The 13,283-nt window shown below is 36.3% G+C and overlaps 1 protein-coding gene across 1 annotated transcript in view; it reads left to right on the forward strand.

The window, feature by feature from the left end:
• LOC123522826 (clumping factor A-like) overlaps positions 1 to 13,283 on the forward strand; it is a 62,002-nt gene that overhangs the window by 29,927 nt on the left and 18,792 nt on the right. The gene's annotated exons all lie outside the window — the stretch shown is intronic.

The following is a 13,283-nucleotide window of genomic DNA, read 5'->3' on the forward strand; positions in this document are numbered from 1 at the left end:
ATCGGTTAATCTCGCCGACCCCCCTGACCCTATGTACGGAATTACCGGAAAACGGGATTTATCAATAATGTCGATACGGTCATATCCTTAAAATCCGCTATACCCTAAACCACTGTACTCAAACATCAAAAATATGTTTAAATTACTCTGTAACACTGGAAGTTAAACATGCCAACTGTTCCCGGTATCATCTTTTATTAATAACATTTATTTGAATTCATAAAACAACAGTGAGACTTTTTTAGCAATACAGAGTGAACTCGACCCGAGTTTTATTTTCTTATATTTAAACGTCGATAATTTTGAGTTGTCCCCTAAAAAAGTATTACAGGGCACCGCCATATTGTTTATTTATAAGCGACACGATGTCATTTAGCATTACGGTCTATGGAGAAAAATACAAAATTGAACATATCAACTTCAAAAAATTTTTTTTTGAAAAATGAAAAAAGTGCCTAGAGATATGGATCTGCGCTATATAAAAACATATTTTAGGGCATCGTAACGCATATCATAATTTTAAAAATGATGTTAACCAGATAGGTGGGACAGACTTTAGTATATAAACTAAAGTACGACAGCAATAACTTTACCAATAAAAGTCATTTTCTAAAAGTAACATTAATTTCTTACATGTATGTATCCTGTGTCAGGAACATCTTTCTGTCTTCAAGTTCATTGTATAGATCTAATGCCTGGTCAGAATTGTAACAGCTAGACATTTTGAGAAGGAATGATGGTATGTAAGTCGGATATCGACCTCGTACATGGGCCTTTCTTTGTAGACCTCGGTCGATATCCTATACATAAAGCCGCAAAAGATGAGAGGAAAATATATGTATATGAAATGAAAATGATAAGTCAAAATTAACATTAACCACTCTACCACTGAGGCAGACAAAAAAAGTTTTACAATTCACCATTTTCCAGCATATTCCACTCAAAACATTATTTTCAGTTGAATAGATCTTGATCTTGATCTTGATTGGTTACGGTGAAACATAATGAAACATTTACTCACCGCGCCTGCGTCAAGTTGCTAATATTTTAGAATTCCCCCCCCCCCCCTGACTGCTGATATAAATGTGGAGACTGGATTGGTTGCTGTCATGTATTTACTGATTAAATCCGGAGGTAGTGAGTCCCAGTCACAGACTGTATTTGGAATGAAGCTGTATTTTAATGTATTAGTTCTTGCATAAATTCTGTTGAAATGGTCACTATGCATATTCTTTGTAAAACGAGATGGTCGTTGCAGGTTATCATGTGGAAGATTTGCCATAGAATTGAGTCCTTTGCAACAAAGAATAATCTGTTTTGCTTTCTTCTTTCTATCAGCGGAGTAGGTTCCAGTTCGCTTAAAATTTTTGTCATAGAACCAGGTTCGTAACTGTAGTTGGAAGAAATAAATCTAGCTGATCTTTTTTGGATGTTTTCTAACTTGTCTTGTAAATACATCTGATGTGGATCCCAAGCTGAACTAGCATATTCCAAGACTGGACGAATTAACCCTTTGTAGGCTTGAAGTTTAACTTCACGGGGACACATAGATAAATTCCTTTTTAGTAATCCTAGGGTTCTATATGCTTTGTTGCAGATTTCTTTGATATGTTTATTTATCCCCCCGCCTAAGGCCAAGGGGATATTAGAAATGCTCTCCGTCCGTCCATCCGCAACGATCTTTGTCCGGAGCATAACTCCAAAAGTACTGGAGGGATTTTCTTCAAACTTCATACACTGATAGAACACATTGAGAGGAAGTGCAATGTGCAAGAACAATAACTCTACCTTGCCTATTTTTTTAGTTATTCCCCTTTATCATATTTTCTTAAAAAAAAAATTTCCGGAGCATAACTCCAAAAGTACTGGAGGGATTTTCTTCAAACTTCATACACTGATAGAACACATTGGGAGGAAGTGCAGTGTGCAAGAACAATAACTCTACCTTGCCTACTTTTTGAGTTATTCCCCTTTATCATATTTTCTAAAAAAAAATTGTCCGCAGCATATCTTTTTCATGCATGGAGGGATTTTGATATATCTTGGCACAAATGTTCACCACCATGAGATGGAGTGTCCTGCGCAAGAACCAGGTCCCTAGTTCTAAGGTCAAGGTCACACTTAGAGGTCAAAGGATACAAGAATGAAAACTTTGTCCGGAGCACTTCTTCTTCATGCATAGAGGGATTTTGATATAACTTGGTACAAATGTTCACCACCACAAGACAGAGTGTCATGTGCAAGATCCAGGTCCCTAGGTCTAAGGTCAAGGTCACACTTAGAGGCTAAAGGTCAGATACAAGAATGACTTTGTCCGAAGCATTTCTTCTTCATGCATGGAGGGATTTTGATGTAACTTGGCACAATTATACACCATCATGAGATGAAGTGTCATGCGCAATTCCCTTCTTTAGAATTACTTCCCTTTGTTTTTACTTTAAATAGCTTTTATTGTAACTTTTTCATTACTAGTCGTAGGGAAAAATCTAAACCACTTTTCAGTAGTACAACATGCATGCTACATCCAATTTTGAGGTGTATTTTGACCAATCTCTACCTAATAAAGATTTTTATTTGGACTTACAATTTTTTTTTTTTTTTTTTTTTTTTTTTTTTTTTTTTTTTTTTTAAAGATTAACTTCCATTAGTTTTTACTATAAATAACTTATGTTGTAACATTTTTATAATTGACCACAGGGAAAAAACAAGACCACTTTTCTGTGGTACGACCTGGATGTTACTTTCCAATTCTAGGTGTATTTTTAGACATCTCTACCTGGTAAGGAGTTTTTTTGTGGACTTAGAAAAACAAAAGACTTACAGTTACTAAACAACCGCAAAATTAAAATTCCATTTGCAAATACAGCTGCTAGAGTAAGAAATTTGCTGTGACGGGCATATATTGTGACATTCTGGCACTCTTGTTCCCTGTTAGCTTTCCATTCCTTTTTTTTACAGTAGCCATATAGAAAAACATCATACAGCTATACTGTTCATGAAAATTAATAAAATTTAGCAGTAAACCACCTCACCACTGAATAATTCTTTCTTCCACATCTTTAAAACCCCTGATGTGGACCACAACTAAACGGTTTTTCAAAGCTTCTCCCAAAATGAATACTTTCAGACACTAACTTGCCAGGAACTTTAGCCTTCAATTATAATATGCCCGGTGGGGGGATTGGCCATGTCTAACATGGCTCTTGTTCAAGTTTAAATCATTTGTGATATGTACTCCTAGGTATTTAATAGATGTCAGAAATTCAAGACTTATTCCACCTAAAGTGTAGTTATGTTTAACGATATTTTTCTTTCTGGAAAGCGTCATCATATTACATTTAGCAGGTTGGAATCTCATACCCCAAGATTTGGCCCAATTACCAAGTTTATTAATATCTGATTGTAGGTCCAAACAGTCCTGCTGGTTTTTAATTTCCCTATAACAAACACAGTCGTCGACAGACAGCCTTATATTTGAAGAAATGTCATTTGATATATCATTTATATGGACCAAAAATAAAATTGGTCCTAACACCGTTCCTTGAGGCACTCTTGAGTGTACGGTAGAAGAATCTGAACTGGACCAGCTGACTATAACTCGTTGGTTTCTGTTAACTAAGAATGCGTCTGTCCATTGTAAAATGTTTGTTGGGATTCCGTATTTGTGTAATTTTAATTTTAACAGTTCGTGGGGTACGGTGTCGAAAGCTTTTTCGAAATCAAGTATAAATATATCAACTTGTTTAGAATTGTCTATTGAAGTAGCCCAATCATTTATCACTGTGACAAGTTTGGTTTCACAACTATGATGTTTACGGAAAGCGTGTTGATTTTTGTTTAAAACAGAAAGTTTATCAAAATGACTCATTAGGTTCGAGCAAACTATATGTTCCAGAATTTTACAACATATACATGTAAGAGATACCGGTCTATAATTACTTGGTAGAGACCTATCGTTTTTCTTATAAAGAGGACATATATTAGCAGATTTCCAGTCACTTGGGATTATACCGCTGTCAATTGACTTTTGAAATAAATGTGCTAAAACACCTGCAATACTAGGTGCAAGTTCCTTTAATACTCTTGGATGGAGGCCATCTGGGCCCATGGCTTTGGAAACATTTAGACCTGCCAGTATTTTTTCAACGCCTTTATTTGTAATAATAATATGATTCATTTTGTCTACTGAAGGTTTCTTATACGGCAAAGAAGAATATTCTGTTCTAGTAAAAACACTAGTAAACTGACTGTTCAGGGCTTCTGCCTTAGCTTGGTCTGATTCTGCAGTTTCACCATTTTTAGTTTTCAAAGGGGGATTCCTTGTTTGTCACTTTTTTGGCTGTTTATATATTTCCAAAATGGTTTAGTATCTTGTCTAATTTCACCTATCAAGTTGTTTACATGGCTATCGTGAGCGGATTTGACCGATTCCTTTATCTGACGCCTTATTAGTTGCCACTTATTTTTTAATCTGATATTACCAGTTTTTTTGAAATAGATTTGAGCAATTGTTTATTCAGCAGCTCAGATTTTAACAAGCAAATTCAAATAATTGGTATCCCTCGAAAAATGGGTTTTAGGTGAGGAATGCCAAGTAAATATATACGGCAAATAGTTAAGAATGTTACTAAGAAGCAAATAATTTCCTTAGTCAAGATCAATTTACAACAGAAAACGAATGTTTTAAGTGTACATAATAAATGTATAATAAGTTGATCCTGACTAATGAAATTATTTTGAACGGAATTATAATTACTGTTTTAGGCTTAATTAGCTTTTAGAACAACTCCCTATGTTGTTAAATATTCATGGAAGGTTTAAATTATTTTATTTTTTTTAGGTGGAAGGTGTGTGGGGTGGGGGTGCATCCTGGTGAGGGTACAAAACTTCGCATGTTGACAATAAATACTTATGGAAAAATGAAAAAATAATGGGGTGGGCTGCATGATCAGGGTGGTGGAGGTGACTGGTTGGAGGGGCGAGGTGGGGAGAGTGTACAACTTTGCATGCTGATAAATGTTCATGAATCGTAATGAAAACAAAAAAGAAATTGTGGGGTAGGGAGGGGGACGAGGTGTGACCAGGGCAGTGGAGTGATCGGGTACACAACCTTACTTGTTGATAATACATGTTTATGGGAAGAAATGAAAGTAGTGTAATGAAATTCTACCAATTGGTTAGTTAGTTATGTACAAATATATGGGTTTTTAAACAGTTAAAGGGCAAAAACTCTGAAATTGCTAAAATATGTTATGAAGCAGAAATTTACAAATTTATAGTGTCCTATTATAGTTAACACTAGAATCTACTAAGGACCCTAACTCTGGTGTTATTGGGCAGGCTGATTGATACCCGACAGACCCCATTTCCCTGTAGTGGTGAACATGTATAATATGAAGTTTTATTTAAATATCCCAAACCACTTCCTAGATATGGCTCCAGACGGACGGATTTGTGTGAACTTTGTCAAATTATATCAAGTTTCTTCATGGATGCTTTCAATAAAAGACGTTTTAAAACAGTTTTGACAATGTCTTTTGGTGTTTTTACTTTTCTGAGTTCATATTGTCTATGAATATCGATGTACTGTTTTGGTGTAATATTTCATAGGGTAACATACCTTTCCGGCCTTACATGTACCATGTTTCCACTTCCTACACATATATAAACTAAAGTACAACAGCGATTGTCATGCCATAACTTTACGAAGAAACGTAATTTTCTAAAAGTAACATTAATTCCTTACATGTTTGTATCCTATGTCAGGAAAATCTTTCTGTCTTCAAGTTCATAATAAAGATCTAACGCCTGGTCAGAATTGTAACAGCTGGACATTTTGAGAAGGAATGACGGTATGTAAGTCGGATATCGACCTCGTACATCCGCCTTCCTCTGTAGACCTCGGTCGATATCCCATACATAACGGCTGTATAAATTAGATATTACGATAGGTTTGCACGTGCTCGTGGAATGGAAAATTACTGTCATGACGTTTTGATAAATACAGTTGATTGTGTTTATCGGTGATCGGTTGATTTTTCAAACTTTGTTGAATGATGACAACCTACCCCCCACCTACCCCCAAAATTTCGACCCAGGTTTAGACGATTTGGAAAAACGATCCCTGCCTAGATTGAAAATCCGGAACTTCAGGAGTGATCCGGAAAACTTTCACCCTATTAGGGGTCATCCACTGCTCATGACTAACCTCCCTGTCAACTTTCATGATCCTAGGCCCAGTCATTCTTGAATTATCATCTGGAAATGGTTTAACTGTTCTGGGTCACTGTGACCTTGACCTTTGACCTACTGATCTCAAAATCAATAGGGGTCATCTGTTGGTCATGACCAACCTCCCTATCAACTTTCATGATCCTAGGCCCAAGCGTTCTTGAATCATTATCCAGAAACCGTTCAACTGTTCCGGGTCACTGTGACCTTGACCTTTGACCTACTGATCTCAAAATCCATAGGGGTCATTGGTGGTTATGACCAACCATTCTATCAGCTTTCATGATCCTAGGCCCAAGCTTTCTTGAGTTATCATCTGGAAACGGATTGGTCCACATACCAACTGACTGACAGACTGACCGACCTACCGACCGACTGACATATGCAAAAGTCGAAAAAGGGGCATAATTTTGTAAAAAAGCAAAACAGAGTTATGGAATGTAATGTAAATCAGTTTATCACAGTGAATAAATGAGTGATGTTACAATCCATTCCCACAAGTTTGGATCCAGGCCTAGAGATCATCATGATAATCATTCTGTGCAAGTTTGTATAAAATATCAAAGCATAAATAAAACCTCTATATGGTTGAAAGGGCCAAAATAGAAAATTCTGCCACATTAAGGGGCAGTAACTCTAGAACCCATAATAGAATCTAGCCAGTTTTCGTAAGGAACTGAGATCTTATTGTGACTTAAGTTGTGTGTAAGTATGATTAAAATCAAACATACAAGGCAGTCTGAAAGACTGCTAAATCCCCGCCACTGCTATGGATAGTGAAAGGGTAACCTTTGACCATAAACTGGGACCTTGACCTTGAACTGACATGGCTGACTCATGAATTCTGCACAATGTCTTGATGAGGTGATCATTTGAACCAAGTTTTATGAAAATCCTTCAAGGGGTTTAGGAAATACAGAGCTCAAACCTTTGACCTTGAGTTATGACCTTGACCTTGAGTTGACATGGCTGACTCATGAGTTCTTGATGAGATGATTATTTGACCCAAGTTTGATGAAATTCCTTCAAGAGGTTTAGGAGATATAGAGCGGACACAAAATGGAAGGCTAAAACCTTTGACCTCGAGTTGTGACCTTGAGTTGGCATGGCTGATTCATGAGTTCTGCACATCGCCTTGATGAGGTGATTATTTGACCTAAGTTTCATATGAATCCTTCAAGGGAATTAGGAGTAAACACAAAATGGATAGCTCAAACATTTGACCCTCAGTTGTGACCTTGACCTTAAACTGGCATGGCTGACTCATAAATTCTGCACATCACCTTGATGAGGTGATTATTTGACCCAAGTTTGATGAAAATCCTTCAAGGGGTGTAGGAGATATAGAGCGGACACAAAATGGAAGGCTCAAACCTTTCACCCTAAGTTTTGACCTTGACCTTGAGCCGGCATGGCTGAGTCATGGGTTCTGCACATCATCTTGATGAGCTGATCATTTGACCCAAGTTTTATAAAATTCCTTCAAGGGGTTTAGGAGATATAGAGCGGACACAAAATGGAAGGCTCAAACCTTTGACCTTGAGTTGTGACCTTGACCTTGAGCTGACAAGGCTGACTCATGGGTTCTGCACATCATCTTGATGAGCTGATCATTTGACCCAAGTTTTATAAAATTCCTTCAAGGGGTTTAGGAGATATGGAGCGGACATGAAAGTGTTACGGACAAACGGAAGGATGAACGGAGACCATTCCTATAACCCCTCTCCCACCATCAAAAAAGAAGAGAGTCAAGCTCTGTATATTCTGCAATAAACAGTGGTTGATGAGCAGACTGATAACATTATGACCTCAGTTATTAAGTCAAATTGACATGCCATCCCATATATTACTACTTGGATAAATGAGGCCAAGCAAAATTTTCATCAAAATATTTCAATGACCATGCAAGAATGAAAAAAAAATCAAAGCCTTTTTGTTGTTTACCCTCTAATTTACAGTTGTTCATCCTTCAGATGCTTCAGTATTCAACCTCTAGGGCTAACATCTTCGTGGTTAAATTGAACCCTGAACCGTGATAAATCAGTCAGCAAACCACTCGGAGGCCTTGATTATTTCGTTAAATGAATGAACTGTAACAATTTTAACACTATCATAGTGCTAATATGCTGATATTCACTGTTGTCTAAATTAAAACATTCAAGCAGTTACCTCTTTTCAATTATGGGGGAGGGGTGCATTTATCACAGGGAAGGAGTTAATTTGGGAGTATACGGAATGCCTGTTTCATTCTCCTTTTTATAAATGTGCATGTTGACTTTTAATTTATATTTGCATGTGTCTGAGGCCTTAGGGCAAAAATAAAATGCTATTCTGTTCTGTTCTATATCCCCATGAAAGAGTAGTTTTGGCAAAAATCTTGAATTTTATGCCCACGAAATTCAACAATTTCATAGTGACAGATAAATATCTAAAAAGGTACATTTAACTGAGGAAAAACCTTTGAAATACATGCAGCAAACAATAAATTCTTACTTATCTGTTTGTTGTGGGAAAACATCCTGTGACACGGAATCTCTTCTAACAGTGGAAGTCGTGTCCAAATCTTTCTTTATCTGTTTAAAATTCTTATACTTCAAAGCCTGTACTAGTTGCAGCAGGTACAACAGTAGATCCTGAAAGACAAACAATATTTAAGGGATTTTTCCTTTAATTCATTAGACAGATTTGTGAAAAAAATGACCATGTCTGTGCATTTTGTTTAAAATAAGTGGAATACATGAATCTCATTGTCCGAAATCGTAAAGGTTCATTATGTTAAATCCAGTTTTGCACATTGTTTGTGTATCTAATTTTATGATTATTTGTTGATAAATAAATTATATTATAACAGTAATTGATAACTGTACTGATGAATCAACTTTATACAATTATTGCCTTTTGCCAGTTTTGGTCGTTATTATCTGGATTTATCGACCTGAAAAAATTGATATCGACCAGCGGCGCAGCCCGAGGTTGGTATCGCTTTTATCAGGTCAATAAATTAACATATCGACTGAACTTACAAGGCAACAATTGTTTTATTATTTTATCCAGCCTATTCATAAGTATAAACTTTAAATACAAATATATGCAACCTTTGGTCACTTTTCGCGGTAAATTATGTGCGACGTCGCATTGTTTTGATGTCAAACTGTGATGACGTCACAGCTGGAGTTCAGTACATGTTTTTGACTCAGCACTCGAATCAGTATAACTTTTTATCATTGATCATGTGACTACATCTAGGCCATGGAAAAGACTAAAATACAAAATGTACACCAAATTAAAGCTTTATCTAGTATGCAAACTGCAAGTTTATTTAATTTTTCATTTGTTGTGCCATTAATTAATTAGTTCAAACATTTTTGCATTTTCTATTTTGTACTTAGAAATGATTAATAAAAATTATGAGCTTTTAAATTATATGCAAAAACATTGATCCCTGTAGTTACACAAAATTTGGTTTCCAGAGAGTTTGAGCAAACATGTTACAAGTCAATACGATGCTACATCGTAAATATCTTGTGTTGTTTTAGATTTCCTTTTTTGAAGACAAAGATTTCTTTAAGTGTATCTTATGAAAATTTATATAAAACACTGGCAATTGAAACAATCCTGTAATAAATCCTGGAAGAAATTGTTTTCAAATGTTTTCCTACAGAGTACTCTATGAAAAACCCTGACAGACCTGTAGCAGCCCTTAATTAGTGCCCAATATCCCAGCCTGAAGAAGTTTGGTACAGAGATAACTGCTACATGTAAAAAATTTCTGTAAGATGTTATCAGTTTAATGTACATAAACCCCCCAGTGATAGTCGGAATCAACAGTTGGCGTAGAGTTTAAAAGTTACACAGCAACTCTTACTACAACACTCAAATGTTATATTCAGGGTGAGTTCCCTTTAGACTAAAAAATGCTAGTAACAACTTGTTTTCTTAACAGACAAGGATGTAGATGGTTGCTTTTACAAATTAATTCTGACTTAAAGATTTAAAAACTTATAGTAAGGAAAAATAACAACAATGAAAATTTAAGATTTGTGTAAAGTCTCTGGATTTGTTGATGTTAAAGTTACACACAGAACATTATAAAAATATAGCAAACTGAAAACAAAAGTAGGACAGGACTTTTTAGCTCACCTGTCACAAAGTGACAAGGTGAGCTTTTGTGATCGCACGGTGTCCGTCGTCCGTCGTCTGTGCGTCCGTGCGTCCGTAAACTTTTCCATGTGACATCTCTAGAGGTCACATTTTTCATGGGATCTTTATGAAAATGGGGCAGAATGTTCATCTTGGTAAATTCTAGGTCAAGTTCGAAACTGGGTCACGTGCCATCAAAAACTAGGTCAGTAGGTCTAAAAATAGAAAAACCTTGTGACCTCTCTAGAGGCCAAAATTTTCAATGGATCTTCATGAAAATTGGTCAGAATGTTCACCTTGATGATATCTAGGTCAAATTTGAAACTGGGTCACGTGCCTTCAAAAACTAGGTCAGTAGGTCTAAAAATAGAAAAACCTTGTGACCTCTCTAGAGGCCATATATTTCATAAGATCGTCATGAAAGTTGGTCAGAACGTTCACCTTGATGATATCTAGGTCAAGTTCGAAACTGGGTCACGTGCCATCAAAAACTAGGTCAGTAGGTCAAATAATAGAAAAACCTTGTGACCTCTCTAAAGGCCATATTTTTCATGGGACCTGTATGAAAGTTGGTCTGAATGTTCATCTTGATGATATCTAGGTCAAGTTCGAAACTGGGTCACGTGCGGTCAAAAACTAGGTCAGTAGGTCTAAAAATAGAAAACCTTGTGACCTTTCTAAAGGCCATATATTTCACAAGATCTTCATGAAAATTGGTCAGAACGTTCACCTTGATGATATCTAGGTCAAGTTCGAAACGTTACGTGCCGTCAAAAACTAGGTCAGTAGGTCAAATAATAGAAAAACCTTGTGACCTCTCTAAGGGCCATATTTTTCATGGGATCTGTATGAAAGTTGGTCTGAATGTTCATCTTGATGATATCTAGGTCAAGTTCGAAACTGGGTCACGTGCGCTCAAAAACTAGGTCAATAGATCTAAAAATAGAAAAACTTTGTGACCTCTCTAGAGGCCATATATTTCATGATATCTTCATGAAAATTAGTCAGAATGTTCACCTTGATAATATCTAGGTCAAGTTCGAAAGTGGGTCATGTGCCTTCAAAAACTAGGTCAGTAGGTCAAATAATAGAAAAACCTTGTGACCTCTCTAGAGGCCATATATTTCACAAGATCTTCATGAAAGTTGGTCAGAACGTTCACCTTGATGATATCTAGGTCAAGTTCGAAACTGGGTCACGTGCCTTCAAAAACTAGGTCAGTAGGTCAAATAATAGAAAAACCTTGTGACCTCTCTAAAGGCCATATTTTTCATGGGATCTGTATGAAAGTTGGTCAGAATGTTCATCTTGATGATATCTAGTTCAGATTCGAAACTGGGTCACGTGCGGTCAAAAACTAGGTCAGTAGGTCTAAAAATAGAAAAACCTTGTGACCTTTCTAGAGGCCATATATTTCACAAGATCTTCATGGAATTTGGTCAGAACGTTCACCTTGATGATATCTAGGTCAAGTTTGAAACTGGGTCACGTGCCTTAAAAAACTAGGTCAATAGGTCAAATAATAGAAAAACCTTGTGACCTCTCTAGAGACCATATTTTTCAATGGATCTTCATGAAAATTGGTCAGAATTTTTATCTTGATGATATCTAGGTCAAGTTCAAAACTGGGTCACATGAGCTCAAAAACTAGGTCACTATGTCAAATAATAGAAAAAACGACGTCATACTCAAAACTGGGTCATGTGGGAAGAGGTGAGCGATTCAGGACCATCATGGTCCTCTTGTTATCTAGAGTGGTGGAACCTATGCTCGCGGTATTCCTATGCTCGAGGTATTTCGATGAATACGCTCTCTGCAGAAGCACAGATAAAAATATTTCATCATGCTATGTTCAACACTGACCAGTGGTGAAATGCCTTTACACCAAACGTATTGATAGCAGCGCGTGCCGCTCACGTGACGTATATAGCAGCCGATACATTTTACGCAATATGTATCCGTCGCAGAAATCTCAGACAAATATGTCAAAATAACCCAACTAAATTTAGTTTTTTTAGAAATCGTGCATTACAGTCAGATGTAAAAGATATATTTAAGAGTAAGATGTGATGAATATGATGCCTGGCTACACTACGAGTGCCTGTCGAACCATGAAAAGATCGATGTTGATCTTAGTATTTTGACAAAGTCCAAATGGCTCTTTCTGAGATGTAGGGAGGAGTAATTTTACTGCACACAAAAGAAGTGTCGGAAACATTAGTGAGTTATTCACGGCCATTGTTTGAATCATTAATACTTGAACATTCTGTTTTATATAACATTATACGTTTTTAAGCTTTGTTCTAATAGTGACTCCATTTCTGTAAGGGAAATATACACATACTGGTACTGATGATAAACCCGGACAGATGATAAAGTCGACCACCTTGGAAATATTTTATTGCAATCGGTTATTTATAAAATTGAATACACCATCTAATAGTTTCCATTTACAACACCAACTGGTGTAAATAAAAACAAAATTGGTAAATATTCTGTATAAATAAATGACTTACATTTATCTGTAAGAAAAATATTTATCCAAAATTACTGGGGAAAAGGGTGTTTTTTTGCGCATGCTCACTGTCGCCACATGAAGGCCTGACATTGGGTCACTTTGCATTACTTGATCAGGAATGACTGTTGCAGCTTTTTGGGGAAAGTTTCAATATAATACTACGAAGAAAATTTCATAAATGACAGTGTTCGAATTTATCATCAGTCAACCTGCGTACAGTCCCCATTTTACTAACCCCTTTCAGGGCCTCACTTCGCGTGAGTTTGCTAACTAAATATAAATTTGAATTATGTAAAGTCTTCAGCAAATGTTAAGCTTTATTTTGATACCAACCACTGATTACAAATTGCAGAAATAAAAAAGTTGCAAGTAAAAAACCTCATTTTCTGTTCGG

The sequence above is a fragment of the Mercenaria mercenaria genome, chromosome 8 (assembly GCF_021730395.1).
Source record: "Mercenaria mercenaria strain notata chromosome 8, MADL_Memer_1, whole genome shotgun sequence".
Taxonomy (NCBI): Eukaryota; Metazoa; Mollusca; class Bivalvia; order Venerida; family Veneridae; genus Mercenaria; species Mercenaria mercenaria.